This window comes from Theropithecus gelada, chromosome 4, assembly GCF_003255815.1.
Source record: "Theropithecus gelada isolate Dixy chromosome 4, Tgel_1.0, whole genome shotgun sequence".
Lineage (NCBI taxonomy): Eukaryota > Metazoa > Chordata > Mammalia > Primates > Cercopithecidae > Theropithecus > Theropithecus gelada.
In genome coordinates, this window is record NC_037671.1 from 78567494 (window position 1) to 78589602 (window position 22109).

The window sequence follows — 22109 nt, forward strand, 5'->3', positions numbered from 1 at the left end:
GGCTAGATAATTCATTACTGTGAGGGCTGTTCTGTGCATTTTAGCATATTTTAGCAGCATCCCTGGCTTCTACTCATAGGTGCCAGTAGTATCCTTCCCCCAAATTCCCTCAGCTGTGACCACCAAAAATGTCTTCAGACATTGCCAAATTCCTCTAGGAGGTCAACAAAATAACCCCCAATTAAGAACCACAGGGTAGGCTTAGTTGAGTGCAGTGTGGATTTGAGGCTGAGCTGTGAAGAATAAATAGAACTTGGATAGGAAGTATGGACAATATGGAGGGGATTTTAGTGGAGAAGAACCTTTCAAGTGAAGGCTCAGAAGTGTGTCTGCAGCAGGGCTACTCAAAGTCTGGTCCGTGAACTTAACTGTTACCAGTGTAAGTACTGCAATTGAGGGTAATCATTTAGAAACCTGTATAGTGACTTTACTGAATAATATTATCAACTATAGTAATGAAAACTTCAGGTTTATAGCTTGTCTTTGTTGTTTAATTTTTCTAGAAATTAGTTTCTTGTTTTATTAAAGTATCATTCTGCAACAGATTAGAACATTAATATAAGAACGACAGCAAACTGGTCCTTGGCCACGAGACTTTGAGAGAGGTGTGACCAGATTGGGTTTCAGGTGCACAGTAGGACATAAGGTAGGCTAGGTATGGCCCAGATGGAGCATGGAGTCAGAGTGGTTTCTGAGATCTCTCACGGTGCCTGACATCTTGGACCTGGTACTCAATAAATGTTTTTCAGGATGAATCAATGCTTAGAAAACCTCCAAGCAGAGGAGAATGGACCTAGCAGTAAGGAGGGGGGACCCAGTGGATATTTTGGGCTGAGGGTGACTTTTAGAAATGTATTTTTTTTAACAGCAGGAACTATAATTTAATCACATCATATAATACTATGTAACATTCTACATTTTTGCCTGCTGATATGTAACATAGTTAAGTTTATTACAAACATTATTTCCTAAGGCTTGTGGTATAAGTGCTCCTTTTCAAGTATTACCACTTAATAGTGTTTAATCTACAATGTAACATTAGGTAAGTCAATGATAAATGTATATAATACAATACACTCTGCCACATCTCCCTACCCTGTGTTAAGGTATTATTAACAAAATCAACTAAGAAAAAAACAAGACAACTATTATAACTGAAACAAGGCTATGAACATCGCAGATGCATGTCTAAGTAGATAGACAGCATTTCCCCTTAACATGAAGGTCATTTTGTCAAAGAGACTCCTATATCTTTAGGCTAGCATTGGTTTAGCAGCAGCTAGTCTTCAGGACAAGATAAAAATTTCAAGCGAGAAAGACAATGAGTTACTCTGAGAAAACATCAATCCACATTACTAATAAAAGAAGCAATCTGCTGGTTTCACCTTAGCATACAATTGGGTGTGTTCCCTTTCACTTGTGATTCATATTAATATCATTTTGTCTGTCTCTGTGGTTTCAGTCTTTCAGTCATCTGATTATCTCCATTTAGGAACCTTTCTAATTGCTTACTCTGGAACCATCATTATTCAAAGCTGTAACTTACATATTTTAGAACTTACTGTCAAATTATGTGTGTCCTGGCTGTTGGGATTTGTAAACAGTCTAATGTCTGGCATAAAGTAACTTTTGTGATTATTTGGCAATATTTATAGCTGTCCCTTAAAGAAATAAAGGAGAGTACATTTTGGTTCATTAACGTTTTCTGTGAGTAGAAAAAGGTCTGTGCCCTTGGCACTGTTTTCATAGTGAAGTTAGTGGGTCTGTGCCTGAGTGAAGTGAGGAAAGAGATGGCATATAGAAAAGAGTAATTGAAAGGAGCTTAAGAAAGAGTGGGCATAAACACATGAAACCGACAAAGATTTGGAAAGCGCCCCAGAGGTGGCGGCAGCAGGTTTTGGGGTGGAGAATGGTCTGGGTGTTGGCCAGGGTGACTGAGCCATGTATGTCACATTGTCCAGCTGGCTAGCTCAAGCTTCTTCACTTGGTGGTGATTTCAGGGTTCTAATAGTGGTAAGAAGGAAAGTCCCAAGTACTTTTCGGATTCTGTTTGTATCAGTCTTGCTAATCCATCAAGGTTCAAGGGATGGAGAAGTAAACTCCATCTCTTGGTGAGAATAGTTGCATTGTCACAGTGTCAGGGTATTTGTGAACACTTTTATAAGTTGCCGTAGTGTGTAAAAGAAGAAATAATTTTTTCATTAATACTCCAAATCTTAAAAAAAATTCTCCAAATCAATTGCTACTTATTTTTAACATAGCTGATGTGAAGTACTGTGGCTTACAGTCCTATTTTATTCATTTATTTATGAGATATGATTGTATTCACTGAAGTTTTGAGAAGGAAAGGTAAGACTATTTGGTGTGGCATTACCACACTGTGATTTATTTTTGCTAAAGATCAAGTGAATTTTCCAGTGAGCAAATGGATGGAATTTGTGTGGGATTTTGTTTGACAATATGTGCATTGTAGCTCAGAGTTCAGAATCTTTGTTTTGATTTTTACAAATGCTATTTTAGTCCCTGTTCTGTTTTCTTTTCTCATAGTTTCTACTCCTTTACGGATAAACACCGATGGTGAACCCCCTAACTTGATATGCTTTTGTTGTTCCATCTTGGTCATGATTTTGTTGGGTTTGTTAAGCCAAAGTTGAGCTGAATTAGACCCACCGAATAAATTTATGCTTCATCTTGGTGGTTCTTCTTGGCTGTATTATTGTTTTACTCTCCCTACAAGCTTCAAGAGGTCAAGGAGAAATGTTTTGATAGATGTTTCTTTGTCTTCCTCTTAGAGAACTTGATGCACACCTGGTCAAAGGACGAAAGAGCAGGCGGGATTGGAAGTGTCATGTACCTGCTTGAGGGAGGTGGTGTTAAAATTTGATCCCTTTTACTTTTATTCCTCTCCAGTGCAGATATCTGATTCTATTATGGCTTGCCTCGAGGATCTATCTGAGAACACTGTTTCAGTTCTTCTTTGTCTTACATGGTTTACATCCTAGCAGGAAGGTACACTTTAAGTAACCTATTACTTAATTCATTAAAACTGTAATTAATCTTACAAAGGAGGAATTATTGACACAGTGAAAATGTTTACAAGCCAAGATCTTACCTAACCTGGGTGTTTTTTTTTTTTGGCGGGGGGGTCGGGGATGTGGTCTCACTTTGCCACCCAGTCTAGAATGCAGTAGTATAATACCTGGGTGCTTTTGTCAGGGAAGATTTACTTGAGAGGGTGACCTTAAAGCTGAGGGCATAAGAGGGAGCGTATGAGTCAGCTAGGTGAAGCTGGAAAGAGGTTTCATGGGCTGCTGACTACCTCATGGGAAGTTTTGATTTAGGAAGGATGGTACAATTGAGCAGATGAAGGGAGACTGCATAGGGTTAGTGTAGAGCAGTGGCCCCTTAAGCTTGATCCATGCATTACTTGGGAACTTGTTATATTTGTAAATTCATTTTTTTAAAAATAGTACTATTGAGAAATGATTAGCATACCATTTAAACTATTTAAACTATACAATTATGTGGCTTTCAGGATATTTGCAGAATTATCAGCTATTACCACAATTTAAGAACATTTTTATTACCCCATAAAGAAATCTCACACCCCTTTAGCCATGGGTCCCCAAGCCCCCCACCTTTCTCACTCCAGCCCTAGGCTACTACTAATCTGCTTTCTGTCTACAGGGTCACCTATTCTAGACATCGCATACAAATGGAATCATATGATATGTGATCCTTTATGACTGACTTCTTTCTCTTAGCGTGATCTCAAAGTTCATCCATGTTGTACATGTATCAGTACTTCATTTTTATGACTGGATAATGTTCCATTGTTTAAAGATATGAAATGCAGATTCTTGAGCCCCATTCCAATCTTCCTGAATCTGAAACTCTGGGGGCTATTCATCCTTCCATAATGTGTGCTTTAACAAGCCCTCCAGGTGACCCAGATTCACCCAAAGGTAGAGAGCCACCCGCAGAGGGAGTGGGAGAGGGCAAGGAGTTGGAGAGTTGGGCACTTCTTATCACTGCCTGGGCCTGGTTATAGACTTTTTCCTTCATCTTAAGGATACCGAGAAGTTACTGAAAGGTTTTTAAAGCAGAGGCGTGAAACCATCTAATTATGTTTTTTAAAGAAATTCATTTTAGCTTTTCAGTGTAAAGTGGTTTAGGGGAAATCTAGCTAGAAGAAAATGTAGGAAGCTCTAGAGGAGACATGAGGGTTTGGGATGGGCCAGTGGCAGTGAAAATGGAGAAATGTGGATGGGTTCAGGAAAAAATTTGAAAGCAGGGAGGTCATGACTTGGTGGTTAATTGCATCATCAAGGTGAGTCAATGATGATGTCCAGGTTTCTAGATTAAGCTAGAATGGATGGTGGTGCTATCACTAAGATCTTCTAAATTTCCTAGTTTTCTGATACGTAAGTAATTCTTAGTCACCCATTCTTCCTTCTAGAATCCACTCTTCCAGGCAATTCCTAGAGGAAACAATGGATAGCATTTGAATATATACATGTGAAAAATACTGTTGGGAAGATGTATCACAACACATCAAGGACCATAAGTACAGTTGGCCCTTCCGTATTTGCAGGTTCCACATCCTTGGATTCAACCAGCCATGGATGAAAAATATTCAGAAAAAAAAAGAACAGTTCAACAATAAAAAAATACACATTTAAAAAACAATACAGTGTAACCACTATTTACATAGCATTCACATTGTATAAGGTATTATAAATAACCTAGAGGTGATTTAAAGTAGAAGGGAGGATGTGTGTAGGCTATATGCAAATACTACACCATTTTATATCAAGGACTTGAGCATCCTTGGATTTTGGTATGGGGGTGGGGGAAAGCTGAAACTAATTCCCTTCAGATACTGAGGGACAACTGTAACATAAATATGAATGTGTGTGTACACACACTGAACCTGCAGTAACTATATATTAAAATAAAGAATATACATGAGAAGGTGGAAAATAAAGGTGTCACTAAATTGTTTAGACTTAGGGGTGTGTGTACAAGGCTTTTGAAGCCTGATGAATTTGCATACTTTAGAAAAAAGGGATGGAGTGTTTTGATGAAAGGAGCGAGAGGTTTGAGGTTGCAGTCAATTCTGAAAGGAATGCACAGCAAGATTAGATTCCACGATTCTGAAGATGAGATAAACATGGAAATGGCTGATGAGAGTAGGACCAGGAGACTGTGGAACTTTTTCTTTTTTTTTAATCAAGAGCCAAGGAGCAGTATAAAATTCTGAAAAGGCAGTGATAAGCACTTGAGAAGAACACGCTTGTCTGCTTTTAGATGGGAGAGAGTAGGACAGTAAAGAAATTCTTCGAGGTATTGGCATCAGTGGGATAGGAAAGGGACTGTAGCAATGGGGGAAATAGGCAAGATAAAAGGAATAGTAGAATTTCCAGTATTTGGTAGCTGAAGGGAGACAGTGAAGAAGAAAGAAAAGGGAGATGACTTTGTGGTTACTAGGAAACCAGAAGAGGACATGGCTCTTGTAGCTGGTGGTGGAGGAGTTGTAGGGAGAGATGGCTGTGGAAGACACTGATTTTAGTTTTTTAACATGAACAGGTAATTACATGGAATTAAAACTGAAACATAGTTTTGAGAAATGAAGTTATTAAATTTGAGGGACTTGTTAATTTTTTAAATTTTCTTTTCTTTTTTTTTTTTTTTTTTTTTTTTGAGGTAGAGTTTCGCTCTTGTTGCCCAGACTGGAGTAGGATGGCACGATCTCCACTCACTGCAGCCTCCACCTCCCGGGTTCAAGCCATTCTCCTGCCTCAGCCTGCTGAGTAGCTGGGATTACAGGCACCCGCCACCGTGCCTGGCTAATTAATTTTTTAAATTTTAATTCAGTTCTAGTATTATCCTACTTAGCGATTTTAAAATTATACAAATAGTTAAAAGCAAACTTTGTTTCATTAATATATGATCTGGAATGTGAAGGGAATTGAGTAACCTATTCTGAAAATACAGTTGCCAGTTGGAAAATATGTACAGATAATAATTTGTTAGTGGTGGATTAGATTTGATTCAAGTTAATAGGAAGAAGCATCCAGCTACGGGCAGGGCAGTAGTAACCTCTCTTTGATCTGTTCTAAAATATTCCTTTATACTCAAGAACAGTAGACTGTAAATTCTGACACCTGCCCAAGTTTCAGTTAAGGAACTAAATGAAATGATTGGATTTATTTAATTAAATTGTATTTATTTCTTTATTTTTTATTATACTTTAAGTTCTAGGGTACATGTACGCAATGTGCAGGTTTGTTACATAGGTATACATGTGCCATGGTGGTTTGCTGCACCACCAACTCATCATTTACATTATGTATTCCTCCTAATGCTATTCCTCCCCCAGTGCCCCAACCCCCCGACAGGCCCCAGTGTGTGATGTTCCCCTTCCTGTGTCCAAGTGTTCTCATTGTTTAATTCCCACCTATGAGTGAGAATGTACGGTGTTTGGTTTTCTGTCCTTGTGATAGTTTGCTGAGAATGATGGTTTCCAGCTTCATCCATGTCCCTGCAAAGGACATGAACTCATCCTTGTTTTGGCTGCATAGTATTCCATGGTGTATATGTGCCACATATTCTTAATCCAGTCTATCATTGATGGACATTTGGGTTGGTTCCAAGTCTTTGCTATTGTGAATAGTGCTGCAATAAACATATGCGTGCATATGTCTTTATAGTAGCATGATTTATACTCTTTTGGGTATATACCCAGTAATGAGATCACTGGGTCAAATGGTATTTCTAGTTCTAGATTCTTGAGGAGTCGCCACACTGTCTTCCACAATGGTTGAACTAATTTACACTCCCACCAACAGTGTAAAAGCATTCCTATTTCTCCACATCCTCTCCAGCATCTGTTGTTTCCTGACTTTTTAATGATTGCCATTCTAACTGGTGTGAGATGGTGTCTCATTGTGGTTTTGATTTGCATTTCTCTGATGACCAGTGATGATGAGCATTTTTTCACGTGTCTGTTGGCTGCATAAATGTCTTCTTTTGAGAAGTGTCTATTCATATCCTTTGCTTACTTTTTGATGGGGTTTTTTTTTTTCTTGTAAATTTGTTTGAGTTCTTTGTAGATTCTGGATATTAGCCCTTTGTCAGATGAATAGATTGCAAAACTTTTCTCCCATTCTGTAAGTTGCCTGTTCACTCTGATGGTAGTTTCTTTTGCTGTGCAGAAGCTCTTTAGTTTAATGAGATCCCATTTGTCAATTTTGGCTTTTGTTGCCATTGCTTTTGGTGTTTTAGTCATGAAGTCCTTGCGTATACCTATGTCCTGAATGGTATTGCCTAGGTTTTCTTCTAGGGTTTTTATGGTTTTAGATCTAACATTTAAATCTTTAATCCATCTTGAATTAATTTTTGTATAAGGTGTAAGGAAGGCGTCCACTTTCAGCTTTCTGCATATGGTTAGCCAGTTGTCCCAGCACCATTTATTAAATAGGGAATCCTTTCCCCATTTCTTGTTTTTGTCAAGTTTGTCAAAGATCAGATGGTTGTAGCTGTGTGCTGTTATTTCTGAGGCCTCTGTTCTGTTTCATTGGTCTATATATCTGTTTTGGTACCAGTACCATGCTGTTTTGGTTACTGTAGCTTTGTAGTGTACTTTGAAATCAGGTAGCGTGATTCCTCCAGATTCATTCTTTTTGCTTAGGATTGTCTTGGCTATGTGGGCTCTTTTTTGGTTCCATATGAACTTTAAAGTGTTTTTTTCCAATTCTGTGAAGAAAGTCCTTGGTAGCTTGATGGGAATGGCATTGAATCTATAAATTACCTCAGTCAGTATGGCCATTTTCACGATATTGATTCTTCCTATCCATGAACATGGAATGTTTTTCCATTTGTTTGTGTCCTCTCTTATTTCCTTGATCAGTGGTTTGTAGTTCTCCTTGAAGAGGTCCTTCACATCCCTTGTAAGTTGGATTCCTAGGTATTTTATTATCATAGTAGCAGTTGTGAATGGGAGTTCACTCATGATTTGGATCTCTGTTTGTTATTGGTGTATAGGAATGCTTGTGATTTTTGCACATTGATTTTGTGTCCTGAGACTTTGCTGAAATTGCTTATCAGCTTAAGGAGATTTTGGGCTGAGACGATGGGGTTTTCTAAATTTACAATCATGTCATCTGCAAACAGGGATAATTTGAGTTCCTCTTTTCCTAAGTGAATGCCCTTTATTTCTTTCTCTTGCTTGATTGCCCTGGCCAGAACTTCCAACACTATGTTGAATAGGAGTGGTGAAAGAGGGCACCCTTGTTTTGTGCCAGCTTTCAAAGGGAATGCTTCCAGTTTTTGCCCATTCAGTATGATATTGGCTGTGGGTTTGTCATAAATAGCTCTTACTATTTTGAGATACGTTCCATTAATACCTAGTTTATTGAGAGTTTTTAGCATGAAGGGCTGTTGAATTTTGTAGAAGACCTTTTCTGCATCTATTGAGATAATCATGTGGTTTTTGTCGTTGGTTCTGTTTATGTGATGGATTACGTTTATTGACTTGCATATGTGGAACCAGCCTTTGATCCCAGGGATGAAGGCAACTTGATTGTGGTGGATAAGCTTTTTAATGTGCTGCTGGATTTGGTTTTCTAGTATGTTATTGAGGATTTTTGCATCGATGTTCATCAGGGATATTGGTCTAAAATTCTCTTATTTTGTTGTGTCTCTTCCAGGCTTTGGTATCAGGATGATGCTGGCCTCATAAAATGAGTTAGGGAGTATTCCCTCTTTTTCTATTGATTGGAATGATTTCAGAAGGAATGGTACCAGCTCCTCTTTGTACCTCTGGTAGAATTCAGCTAATCAGTCTGGTCCTGGACTTTTTTTGGTTGATAGGCTATTAATTCCTCAGTTCAGAACCTGTAATTGGTCTATTCAGAGATTCAGCTTCTTCCTGGTTTAGTCTTGGGAGGGCATATGTGTCCAGGAATTTATCCATTTCTTCTAGATTTTCTAGTTTATTTTGCGTAGAAGTGTTTATAGTATTCTCTGATGGTGGTTTGTATTTCTGTGGGATCAGTGGTGACATCCCCTTTATCATTTTTTATTGAGTCTATTTGATTCTTCTCTCTTTTCTTGTTTGTTAGTCTTGCTAGCGGTCTATCAATTTTGTTGATCATTTCAAAAATCCAGTTCCTGGATTCGTTGATTTTTTGAAGGGTTTTTTATGTCTCTATCTCCTTCAGTTCTTCTCTGATCTTAGTTATTTCTTGCCTTCTGCTAACTTTTGAATGTGTTTGCTCTTGCTTCTCTAGTTCTTTTAATTGTGATGTTAGGGTGTCTGTTTTAGATCTTTCCTGTTTTCTCCTGTGGGCATTTAGTACTATAAATTTCCCTCTAGAAACTGCTTTAAATGTGTCCCAGAGAGTCTGGTTTATTCTATCTTTGTTCTCGTCGGTTTCAAAGAACATCTTTATTTCTGCCTTCATTTTGTTATTTACCCAGTAGTCATTCGGGAGCAGGTTCTTCAGTTTCCATGTCTTTGTGTGGTTTTGAATGAGTTTCTTAATCCTGAGTTCTAATTGGATTGCACTGTGGTCTGAGAGACTGTTTGTTGTGATTTCAATTCTTTTATATTGGCTGAGGAGTGCTTTACTTCTAATTATGTGGTCAGTGTTAGAATAAGTGCGATGTGGTGCTCAGAAGAATGTATATTCTGTTGATTTGAGGTGGAGAGTTCTGTAGATGTCTATTAGTCCACTTGGTGCAGAGCTGAGTTGAAGTCTTGGATATCCTTGTTAACCTTCTATCTCATTGATCTGTCTAATATTGACAGTGGGTTGTTAAAGTCTCCCATTATTATTGTGTGGAAGTCTAAGTCTCTTTGTAGGTCTCTAAGGACTTGCTTTATGAATCTGGGTACTCCTGTATTGGGTGCATATATATTTAGGATAGTTAGCTCTTCTTGTTGAATTGATGCCTTTACCATTATGTAATGGCCTTCTTTGTCTCTTTTGATCTTTGTTGGTTTAAAGTCTGTTTTATCAGAGACTAGGGTTGCAACCCAGCTTGTTTTTGCTTTCAATTTGCTTGGTAATCTTCCTCCATCCCTTTATTTTGAGCCTATGTGTGTCTCTGCACGTGAGATGGGTCTCTTGAATATAGCACACTGATGGGTCTTGACTCTATCCAATTTGGCAGTCTGTGTCTTTTAATTGGGGCATTTAGCCCGTTTACATTTAAGGTTAATATTGTTTTGTGTGAATTTGATCCTGTCGTTATGATGTTAGCTGGTTATTTTGCCCGTTAATTGTTGCACTTTCTTCATAGCATCGATGGTCTTTACAATTTGGTATGTTTTTGTAGTGGCTGGTACTGGTTGTGCCTTTCCATGTTTAGTGCTTCCTTTAGGAGCTCTTTTTTTTGTTGTTGTTTTTTTGTTTTTTTTTTTTTTTTTTTTGTTTTTTTTTTTTTTTTTGAGACGGAGTCTCGCTCTGTCGCCCAGGCTGGAGTGCAGTGGCCGGATCTCAGCTCACTGCAAGCTCCGCCTCCCGGGTTCCCGCCATTCTCCTGCCTCAGCCTCCCGAGTAGCTGGGACCACAGGCGCCGCCACCTCGCCCGGCTAATTTTTTGTGTTTTTAGTAGAGACAGGGTTTCGCCGTGTTAGCCAGGATGGTCTCGATCTCCTGACCTTGTGATCCGCCCGTCTCGGCCTCCCAAAGTGCTGGGATTACAGGCTTGAGCCACCGCGCCCGGCCGCCTTTAGGAGCTCTTATAAGGCAGACCTGGTGGTGACAAAATCTCTCAGCATTTGCTTGTCTGTAAAGGATTTTATTTCTCCGTCGCTTATGAAGCTTGGTTTGGCTGGATAGGAAATTCTGAGTTGAAAATTATTTTCTTTAAGAATGTTAAGTATTGGCCCCCACTCTTATCTGACTTGTAAGGTTTCTGCCAAGAGATTCGCTATTAGTCTGATGGGCTTTCCTTTGCTGGTAACCCAACTTTTCTCTCTGGCTGCCCTTAACATTTTTTCCTTCATTTCAACTTTGGTGAATCTGACAATTATGTGTCTTGGGGTTGTTCTTCTCGAGTAGTATCTTTGTGGTGTTTTCTGTGTTTCCTGAATTTGAATGTTAGCCTGCCTTGCTAGGTTGGGGAAGTTCTCCTGTATAGTATCCTGAAGAGTGTTTTCCAACTTGGTTCAATTCTCCCCATCACTTTCAGGCACACCAATCAAATGTAGATTTGGTCTTTTCACATAGTCTCATATTTCTTGGAGGCTTTGTTCTTTTCTTTTTACTCTTTTTTCTCTATACTTGTTTTCTCACTTTATTTCATTAATTTGATCTTCAATCACTGATATCCTTTCTTCCACTTGATCAGATTGTCTATTGAAGCTTGTGCATGCATCACAAAGTTCTTTTGCCATGGTTTTCAGCTCCATCAGATCATTTAAGGTCTTCTCTACACTGTTTATTCTAGTTAGCTATTTGTATAATCTTTTTTCAAGGTTTTTAGCTTGCTTGTGATGGGTTGTAACATCCTCCTTTAGCTCGGAGAAGTTTGTTATTACCGACCTTCTGAAGCCTATTTCTGTCTACTCGTCAAAGTCATTCTGTGTCCAGCTTTGTTCCATTGCTGGTGAGGGACTACAATCCTTTGGAGAGGTGCTCTGGTTTTTAGAATTTTCAGCTTTTCTGTTCCAGCTTCTCCCCATCTTTGTGGTTTTATCTAACTTTGGTCTTTGATGTTGGTGACCTACAGATGGTATTTTTTTGTGGACACCCTTTTTGTTGTTGTTGTTGCTACTCCTTTCTGTTTGTTGGTTTTCCTTTTAACAGTCAGGTCCCTCAACTGCAGGTCTGTTGGAGTTTGCTGGAGGTCCACTCCAGACCTGCTGGCCTGGGTATCACCAATGGAGGCTGCAGAATAGCAAATATTGCAGAACAGCAAATATCACTCCCTGATCCTTCCTCTGGAAGCTTTGTCCCAGAGGGGCACCCACCCGTATGAGGTGTCTGTCAGTCCCTACTGGGAGGTGTCTCCCAGTTAGGCTACACAAGGATCAGGGACCCACTTGACGAGGTAGTCTGTCCGTTCTCAGAGCTCAAACACCATGCTTGGAGAACCACTGCTCTCTTCAGAGCTGTCAGACAGGGACGCTTAAGTCTGCAGAAGTTTCTGCTGCCTTTTGTTCAGCTATGCCCCACCCACAGAGGTAGAGTCTGTAGAGGCTGTAGGCCTTGCTGAGCTGTGTTGGGCTCTGCCCAGTTTGAGCTTCCCACCACTTTGTTTACCTACTCAAGCCTCAGCAATGGTGGCCGCCCCTCCCCCTGCCAGGCTGCTGCTGCTGCCTTGCAGGTTGATCCCCCTGCCAGACTGCTGCACTAGCAACGAGCAAGACATGGGGCCCACCACACAGGAGAGAATCTCCTAGTCTGCCAGTTGTTAAGACCGTAGGAAGAGTGCAGTATTTGCGTGGGAGTGCCCTGTTTTTCCAGGCAGAGTCTGTCATGGCTTCCCTTGAGTAGGAAAGGGAAATCCCCCGACCCCTTGTGCTTCCCAGGTGAGGTGAAGCCCCGCTGTGCTTCGGCTCGCCCTCTGTGGGCTGCACCCACTGTCCAACCAGTCCGCATGAGATGAATCAGGTACCTCAGTTGGAAATGCAGAAATCACCCATCTTCTGCGTCGAACACACTGGGAGCTGCAGACTGGAGCTGTTCCTATTCACCCACCTTGGAACGGACTTGTGATTGGATTTAATGTTTAGCTCTTTTAGCATGCCAGGCACTGCACTAAGAACTTTATGAACATTATGACATTTAAATTTCATAGCGGTCCTCTATGCTGAATTATTATCTGTATTTTACAGATGAGGAAACCAAGGCTTGGTAGAATAAGTAACTTGACCAAGGTGACACAGACCCACCCCTTTTTGACTGTTCAGGACTAGAACATTAATAAAGCCAATTGGCCCCATTGAAGATCAGGCTGCTGCCTTTGGCATCACTGTCACCATGTTCAGTCCAGCACAGCTACATGTTCACAGACCAACCAGAGTCCCACACAGACCTCAGTGTTCTGCTTGCAGCAGCCAGACCTACTTCCCATTCATCAGTCATATAAAGGTTTTTGTTAACAGTTTGGTAGTTGAAATTATGTTATGTTCCATGATATCAATTAGCTATTCCAGGAAACCAATGGAAAGATGTTACATTAAAATAACTCGCTGAAATATTTCATTTGAAAGACTTTAGGAGACAAGATTTAGAAAAATCTGTGTAAAGTCCCTGTGTTTTAGTACTGCTAGGTAGCCTACTACTAATAACCATTTTTTATCATTTAAAAAGTCGCCCAGGCACAGTCGCTCACACCTGTAATCCCAACACTTTGAGAGGCTGAGGAGGGCGGATCATGAGGTCAGGAGCTTGAGACCAGCCTGACCAACATGGTGAAACCTCATCTCTACTAAAAATACAAAAATTAGCAAGGCGTGGTGGCGGGTGCCTGTAGTCCCAACAACTCAGGAGGCTGAGGCAGGAAAATCGCTTGAACCCAGAAGGAGGAGTTTGCAGTGAGCTGAGATTGAGCCACTGCACTCCAGCCTGGGCAACAGAGTGAGACTCTATCTCGAAATAAATAAATAAATAAATAGTCAGCAAATTTGAAACACTTACATATTTTATTTTGAAACACTTACATCTTTAGAACACACCTAAATCTCCAATGTTAGAATATATGTTTTAATACATTAGCATAAGTACTCAATATAATTCATACATGCAATAAGATAACCATGGAGATTTTAGAAACAAAAAACATTCATAATACAACAGAAACATCCTTCCCCAAAACATTTGTTATTATGGCAACTATATAAAGTATACTTCTAAATGTTTACTCCCTGGAAGGTTCTATGAAAAATAAAAGTCTCAGTGTGATGAGATTATGGGTTTTTTAAAATTAAAAAATTTCAAATGGGAAAGATGATTTACCATATTATAAACATGTAAAAAAAGAAATCAATGCAAATTGATCAAGAAAACAGGACCAAAAATATTGACTGGTTAAAAGAAAACTAAAGTTAAAAGTATGAATTCAAGCTTAATAATATTTATTTGTTTAATACAAATATATGCCTATGTAGTAAGTGCCAGGGACTGTGCTAGTGATACATAGATGGAAAATCACAGCCTTTTCTATCGTTAAAATTATATTGTTTTATAACATGTACTGACAGTTTTTCAAAAATTGACCTTTATTTTGTAATCTGTTTTTCTGACAGTGATTCTATAAAACTCAAGCTTCAGTCTTTTGTAAGTCAGCCTCTTTATCCTTGGCTTGGTAATTTGGTATTTACTTTCTAGTAAGATAAACTGAAACAGAAACTGGAGACACTGTACTTTATGTATAATCTCTCATTTAGTTAAGCAGCATTAGAACATTGCCAGTTAGCAAATGGCATCTTGGGGGTTACTCTACACCCCTGCTCTACTCCCCAACAATGAGGCATACTGCTGAGGGTTTCAGTTAGGAATGTATTCATTTGCAAGTAACAGAGAACCTGTCTAACTTGAGCTTGAACAGAAGTGTTTCAGTCTCTCCTGGTAAGTCTGGAGGCTGAACTTATTCAAGGCCTGCCTTGATGGGATTCTCTTGGCTTTTTCTGATGCCTGTCACCTCAAGGTGGAAAGGCTGCCCCGCACCACTAGCCCTCACATCTGGATGCCACGCTGGAAGAATGAGGAAGGGCAGGGAAAAGAGGCTTTAGCATTGTAATCTGTTGGCTTCAGCAGGAAAGCCAAGCTCTGTCTAGAAGCTCCACCTAGCACACTTAGGTGCACACCTCACTGGCCAGATCTGGGTCATGTGGCTGCTTCAGCTATAAGTGTGACTGGGAAAACTGGAGCTTTAGTTTTTTAGGCTTCACAGGGGAGATCATGAATGGCTTTGGTGTTTAACTAGGCTAATGTCTGCCACAGTACTTTCTGCCATTTGCATCCTCTTTTATGACAGCATAATGCCTAGTAAAGCCAAGAATGGGGTTTTATTTAAAGAATTTGCCATGAAATTAGGTATATTTTTGGTGCCCTACTCAATCACTGGAAAGTTCCTGAGGTCTTTGACAAGGGAAAGAGCCTCAGTCCTTTCTTCCCTTTTTAGTTGAAAGGAAGAATCATCTTAGGGCCTTCTACTTTCCTTAATCCAGTCCAGGCCCTCCTTTGTACATTTTGTCAAGCTATTTTAAAAAACCTTATCTTTTCCCTTCTATTTTCTCTCACTGTCTTTGACTTTTTTCCATTTCAGATACATAAGAGGTCCTAATCAGTCTTACGTCTACCCCAGGTCAGAATAAAGAAAGCCGTGTGTTTGAAGTGTGAAAGCAGGTTTAATAAAGAACCATTGTGTTGAATATCTAAGGCCTTTGAAAGCATTCAGAAGTTGCTATATTTTTGATGGAGGCCACTTCTAGGGCAAAGATAGAAAAGCTAGTATGTTTGAGTACATGAAACAATTGAGTAGGTGCCCATTACTGCTTAGGCCTTTTCTTAATTTTCCAGTGAACCTATGGAAAAAAGATAGTTGAGTTCTGTTAAAAGAAAAGCTTTACGCAGATTATATTTAACAGGGTTTCGTTGAGTCAAGAATATTTTGAGAATTGGGCAGCCCCCGAACCAGCATAGGTTCAGAAGGACTCTGACGCTGCTTCATAGTCACAAAGAATTTATGTACAGAAAAAGGAAGTTAGGTACAAAAACGGGAATAATCTAATGGAAGTAAGATTAGTTACATCTTGGCGTTTGCCTTGTTTGGACACAGTTTGAACAGTTGCCTGCCTTAATTGGCTGAAATGCTGTGATTGGTCCAAGAGTAGGTTACAGTCTGTTTACGTATCTGGTTAGGTTACAATTCACTATGGATGGAGAAACCTTTTTTTTTTTTTTTTTTGAGACAGAGTCTCACTCTGTCGCCCAGGCTGGAGTGCAGTGGCGCAATCTCGGCTCACTGCAAGCTCTGCCTCCCGGGTTCATGCCATTCTCCTGCCTCAGCCTCCTGAGTAGCTGGGACTACAGGCGCCCGCCACCGCGCCCGGCTAGTTTTTTGTATTTTTAGTAGAAACGGGGTTTCACCGTGGTCTCGATCTCCTGACCTTGTGATCCGCCCGCCTCGGCCTCCCAAAGTGCTGGGATTACAGGCGTGAGCCACCGCGCCCGGCGGATGGAGAAACCTTTAGGCTGAACTCAAAATATGTAAGGAGGTAGCTTTAGGCTAAGTTTTCTTTCTTTTTTTTTTTTTTAAATTGAGACAGAGTCTTACTCTGTTGCCCAGGCTGGAGTGCAGTGGAGTGCAGTGATCTCAGCTCACTGTAACCTCTGTCTCCTGGGTTCGAGGGATTCTCCTACCTCAGCCTCCTGAGTAGCTAGGATTACAGCTACTCAGCCATGACAGCCGGTTAATTTTTGTATTTTTAGTAGAGACGAGGTTTCACCATGTTGGCTAGGCTAGTCTCGAACTCCTGACCTCAGGTGATCTGTCCACCTGGGCCTCCCAAAGTACTGGGATTACAGGCATGAGCCACCACTCCTGGCCTTAGGCTAAACTTAATTTAGCAGTTTATTGCACAGATTTGGAAACGGAAGTTAAGAGAGAAGCCAAGTAATATCTCCAAGGCTACCTGTCTGTCAGGGTCAAGATTAAAACCAGGACAATCTGGCTCTAAAATACATACTTTCCATCCCCCAGTTTTCCTTGTTGTCCTCTGTGGCTCATTTGTCTTCAGTTAAACTTGCTTTCCCATTATCGTTCGTATTCAGTCTCAATGTTAAAAAACACTCCTATTCAAATTGATTATGTCTCTTTATTTCCTAGTGAGTCCCAAGGTCCCAGGGTGCAGCATTAGCTATGTATACCCTGGAATTCAAACATGACTAGACGTGTCCGGAAGCCTATGGAAGGAATCTGGCAGGGGCTGCTTAATTATATAAGTTAACTGGCATCTTCCTGGGAAAGAAGTAATCCTACAAGAAGAGAGTAGAGGCATGCAAGTTTACTTAGCAGTCAGTGTCACAGAGTAGGGGGTTAAGGCTGAGTCACAAGCAAGGTAATTATTTAACCTGTTTTCTGATCCAATCCCTAGGGACTCTTGGGGCCAGGAGGTTGCCAGTGAAGGTTCCAAGTGTCTTCACTAAGATTTCCACAGGTCATCGGGTGTTCACGCAGAGTCAGGAGACTCCGCAGCTTACTGCCCAGGGCCCTGTGGGGGTGAGTCACCAGGGCTTGGGTGCAGGCATTGGGATCCTCAGGAGATTCGTGGATCTGGAGTCAAAGGGTAAAGGCTTATACATTGAGTGGCCAAGAAGGCTGCTTCAAAGTACATTTGAGGGAGCAGTTTGCTTCAGAGTTCCTGAAGTTAGTGGGGGGACGTGCTTGAGGGTGATAGAGTACTAAGTTAGTAATGGGAAGCAGATTCAGGGAAATACCAACACATCTGCATAATTCTCAGTTGCCATATTTGCAAATGTATCAACAATTTAATAAAACCGTTTGAGCAATACAAAACACTTTTTGTTTCATTATGCACTTGCAACTATTAAAATTAACTGACAGTAGAATTTATGTAAACATGCAACCACGTACTACTTTCTCTTTAAGTCATTGTCAAAGTTAGAAGCAAAGTTTTTTTCGCATTAGGGTCTAGAGACTCTTCTGAATTATTTCGGCTATGTACAGTTAGATGTAGCCTCCTAAGCACAATGCTTTTCAAAATTGTGCCACTTTGGGATTGAGAAATACTGTCATTTGATCCACATCCCCATTGGGCTAAATGTAAGTTACATTTGTTCCTAAATTAAATTACTGACTTAGTTTGAATAGTTTCTCTTGAACATCACCTGGAAATCTTTGATGTTCAGGACTGGAATAATTCTTGAATCATCCATTCAGTTAATATTTATTGAGGGCCTCCTGCACGCTGGTCCTTCTGCTTCCAGAATTGACGTTGTAGAGAGAGAAGTGAGAACAAAAACAAAGGGCATATAAATAAATAAAATTTTAATAAATTTAGGCAATAAAACTTCACCAAGGTGGTTCGAGAGGGCTCTTTGAAGAGGTGATACATTTGATGAGCCCTCAAGGGTAAAAAGAATCAGCCTTGTTGTTGGTTGGGAGGAAAGTTCCCCATCTCACAGGCCCTTCTACCTGTGAACATCTTGTCTAGTCATTAACAAATGTTTAATAAAACCGACAAAATCTCCTGGCCTTGGGGAATTTATATTCTTTTTTTTTTTTTTTGAGACAGAGTTTCGCTCTTGTTGCCCAGGCCAGAGTGCAATGGCGCAGTCTCCGCTTACTGCAACCAGGTTCAAGTGATTCTCCTGCCTCAGCCTCACAAGTAGCTGGGATTACAAGCATGCGGCACCACGCCTGGCTAATTTTTGTATTTTTAGTAGAGATAGGGTTTCACCATGTTGGTCAGGCTGGTCTCAAACTCCTGACCTCAGGTGATTCACCTGCTTCAGCCTTCCAAAGTGCTGAGATTACAGGAGTGACCCACTGCACCCAGCCAGGGAATTTATATTCTAGTGGGGGAGATGGACAAACAAATACATAATCTATACAGTCTGTCAGATGCCGAATGCTGTGGTGAAAAATACAGCAGTGAAGGGGGAGTAGAGAGTTCTGGGGTAGCTGGTAAAAGTGTAAAATCAGGTGGTCAAAGGAAGGCTCACTGAGAAAGGGAACTTTGACCCAGAAATGAAGATTTGTGATCTAGCTCAAAGGTTGGCAAGCCTTTTCTATAAAGGGCAGCTAGTCAATATTTTAGGCACTGGGGGACCACACAGTCTCTGTTGCAACTTCTCAACTCTGCCATCGTAGGGAGAAAGCAGACATAGACAATATGTGAGTGAATGGGTGTTGCTGTGTTCCCATAGAGCTTTGTTTATGGACACTGGTGTTTATATTTCATATAATTTTTACATGTCATGGAATACTATTATTCTTTTGATTTTTTCCCCCAGCTGTTTAAAAATATAAAGACAATTTTTGGCTGCTGGCCATACAAAAACGGTCAGTGGGCTGGATTTGGGCCTTAGGCCATATTTTGCCTACTCCCAATCTAATGCAAGAGATTCTGTGTTCCCTTTAATGCTTTGTATGGTGTATAGTAGTGTTTGAATGTTAAGGTGAAATGCACTCTTCATCCTTTTGGATAACCTGCCTGTTCTAGTTCCAATATGTTGGCTGTTGCTCTGTGGAGTAGATTAAGAAAATTCCTGTGTTTATCCTGTGATAAATATTCACTCACATATATTAAGTTTATGTCTTACAGCTTTTATTGCCAGGCTCTACTGTGCAGTAATAGCTTTTATTTTCAATCCTTCATCATAATACAGTATTTCTCAAGTCATTTTAAGTAGCAATTAAGAATTGCATTGGGGTGCAGGCTATAGAAAACTGGATGAAGAGTGGCTTAACTTATTAAAGGTTTATTTGTCTAATACAGAAAGGTATAGATAGGTTGTGCATGAAGAGACTGGGGTGGCAGCTACAAAATGTCATTAAGGACCCAGGCTACTGTCTTTCTGCTTGGCCATCCTTAGCATATAGTATTTTCACATACTTATGGCGTTTGTTTTCACATTTGTGAAATGATTTCTGCACTTCCAGGCACCATATCTGCATTTCTGCAAGTAAGGAGACTAGAGAAGGGCAAAAGTCTGCTTTATGTTTTCTTTCATTTAAGTGAAGCCTTCCCAAGGACTGTCTGCCTCACATCTCATTGGTCAGAACTGTATCATGTGATTCCCTCTAACAGTAGAGGTGTTTGGGTAAACATGATTTTGCAGCCGAGCACATTGCTTTTCTAAGTAAAACCAGGCTTCTGTATTTAGAAAAAGAGGGAGATTGGTTACTGGGTAAATAACTACCATTGTTTTGCTTTTAAGGGTGTTGAAGTAAATAAAAAAAAAAAAAAACCAGGTGAGTTGAAGGTACCTTCCACCCATGGATAAAATGATGTAAGATGAAGCCAGGCACAGTGGCTTATGCCTATAATCCCAGCACTTTGGGAGGCCGAGGCAGGCAGATCACCTCAGGTCGGGAGTTCAAGATCAGCCTGACCAACATGGAGAAACCCCATCTCTACTGAAAATACAAAAATTAGCCATGTGTGGTGGCACATACTGAAGACTGAGGCAGGAGAATCACTTGAATCCGGGAGGAGGAGGTTGCGGTGAGCCGAGATTGTGCCTTTGCATTCCAGTCTGTGCAACAAGAGCGAAACTCTGTCTCAAAACAAAACAAAACAAACAAACAAACAAAATGACATAGATGAAAGCAGTGACTGTTGGCCCACAATTTACTTCTCTTCTATTTGCTCAGGAAATTCCTTTTGATATTGATTGTAAGATGCATTTCATTTCAGAAGAGTTGAAGTATGGGGAGAATAAAAAATTCATTGTGTGAAGGAAATGATTGTGTATGTTATGGTTATTTGGACTCTGGAATTAAGCCCAGCACATGAAGTGCCCTTGATGGCTTCCTGTTGCCTCATGGGAAGCCTCTCTGTTACCTGGGCCTCACCTAGTAGGCTGGCTGGTGTCTTCCTCTAAGTTCCTGCTTCCTGAACAGCCTGCCCCCGCCACCCTAGGTTGAGTGCTCCCAGTTCCAGGTCATGTTCACCTCTGCAGGCCTGACAAACAGGCTGTGGTAGTGTGACACATCTTCCTTCCTGATGCTAATGTCACAAACATCCACTTGAAAACTTCCTTCTCTGGGTTAAGTTTCTCCTACCTTGTTATTTGGGTGATTTGCTATAGTACTAGCTAATTTTCTAAGGTTTTAACTGTTTTGTTTTTTTCATTTCTTCTTTTTAAGCAATCTGCCCTTTCTTGTAAGTGAATTATGGAAGCCAGTGACTCAACAAAATGCTTTGAGTTCTGCTTCATGTCACACTGGGAAAACGTGATTTGTATAAAACAGGGCATCTCCGTGGTATGTACTGCCATCCTCCAAGCTGTTCTGTGGAAGCTAGGGTGCCACCTCTCTCTCATTGCAATACATTTCTTCTGTTTACTCTTTTGAATATTAACACATTTATTATAATATTCAAAACATTTTAAAGTAAAACTCTTGCTCCCACTTTGTGTCCTTACCCAATTCCTGCTCCCCCAGCCCTTGGTTAACCGCTTCTATTAGTTTCTTATATGACCTTCAGGAATTTTTTAAAACAATATAAAAATAAGCAAATATGACTGTGTTCTTATTTTTCTCCATTTTTTTTTAAAGTGACCTTAGTCTACATATAGTTCGGCTCCTTGTTTTTCTTTTTAACCTACTAATATGTCTTGGAGAGCTTTTCATAACAGCGTTAACAGTACATACAGAGCTTCTCTTTTTTTTCTTTATAAGCTGCATAGTGTTAAGGTGATCTCTTTAAAGCACAAACCTGGACATGCCTCCTGGTCATCAGATTAAAAAAAAAGAGCATATATATATTGGTTTGGCACTATCTGCCATTTCAGGTGTCTTCTGGGGGTCTTGGAATGTGTCCCCCATGGATAAGGAGAGACTACTGTGTTTTCATTCCATTTCAGTTAGTGAATAGGTACTCTTAAGAAGGTAGGCAACATTTTGAAAACTGCAGATGGATTTGCAGCTCCTCAAGAGCACATCTGACCCCTAGTGACTGAAGAAGGAAAAGTGAAAGATCAGAGGAATGAAAAGGGTTAAGAAACAGAGTTCAAAGTAAGATGATATTCGTTGTTTACTCTCACGTTAGAAGTGAAGAACATTTTTCTCCTGTGAATTGATGAAAGGATGCTTTCATGGTAGTGGCTACAGCTGTGGAATTTCTGAAGAAGGCTGCTGAGGAGAATAAAAATGTTGCTGCTGTCATGAATCAATGAAATGTCGACATCTCAGATGGGCTATACATGGTTTTCAGATGGTTTTGGGCAAAAGGAGCTTTTATGACTATAAATGTCACCTTCTTGCAAGGGTGCAGGTGGGGTAAGGGATGGGATGGGGAGTGGTTATGGCCCACTGAGAACTAAGTCACTCTCTCATCTCATAGTCCATTCTTTCCAAGCCACCTGGATTGTGCTCCGGAGTTCTGGGCAGTCTAGGTT

General features: G+C 40.3%; 1 protein-coding gene across 2 annotated transcripts in view; it reads left to right on the plus strand.

Moving 5' to 3' along the window:
* Positions 1–22109, plus strand: part of SH3BGRL2 (SH3 domain binding glutamate rich protein like 2) — a 273913-nt gene that overhangs the window by 227025 nt on the left and 24779 nt on the right. The gene's annotated exons all lie outside the window — the stretch shown is intronic.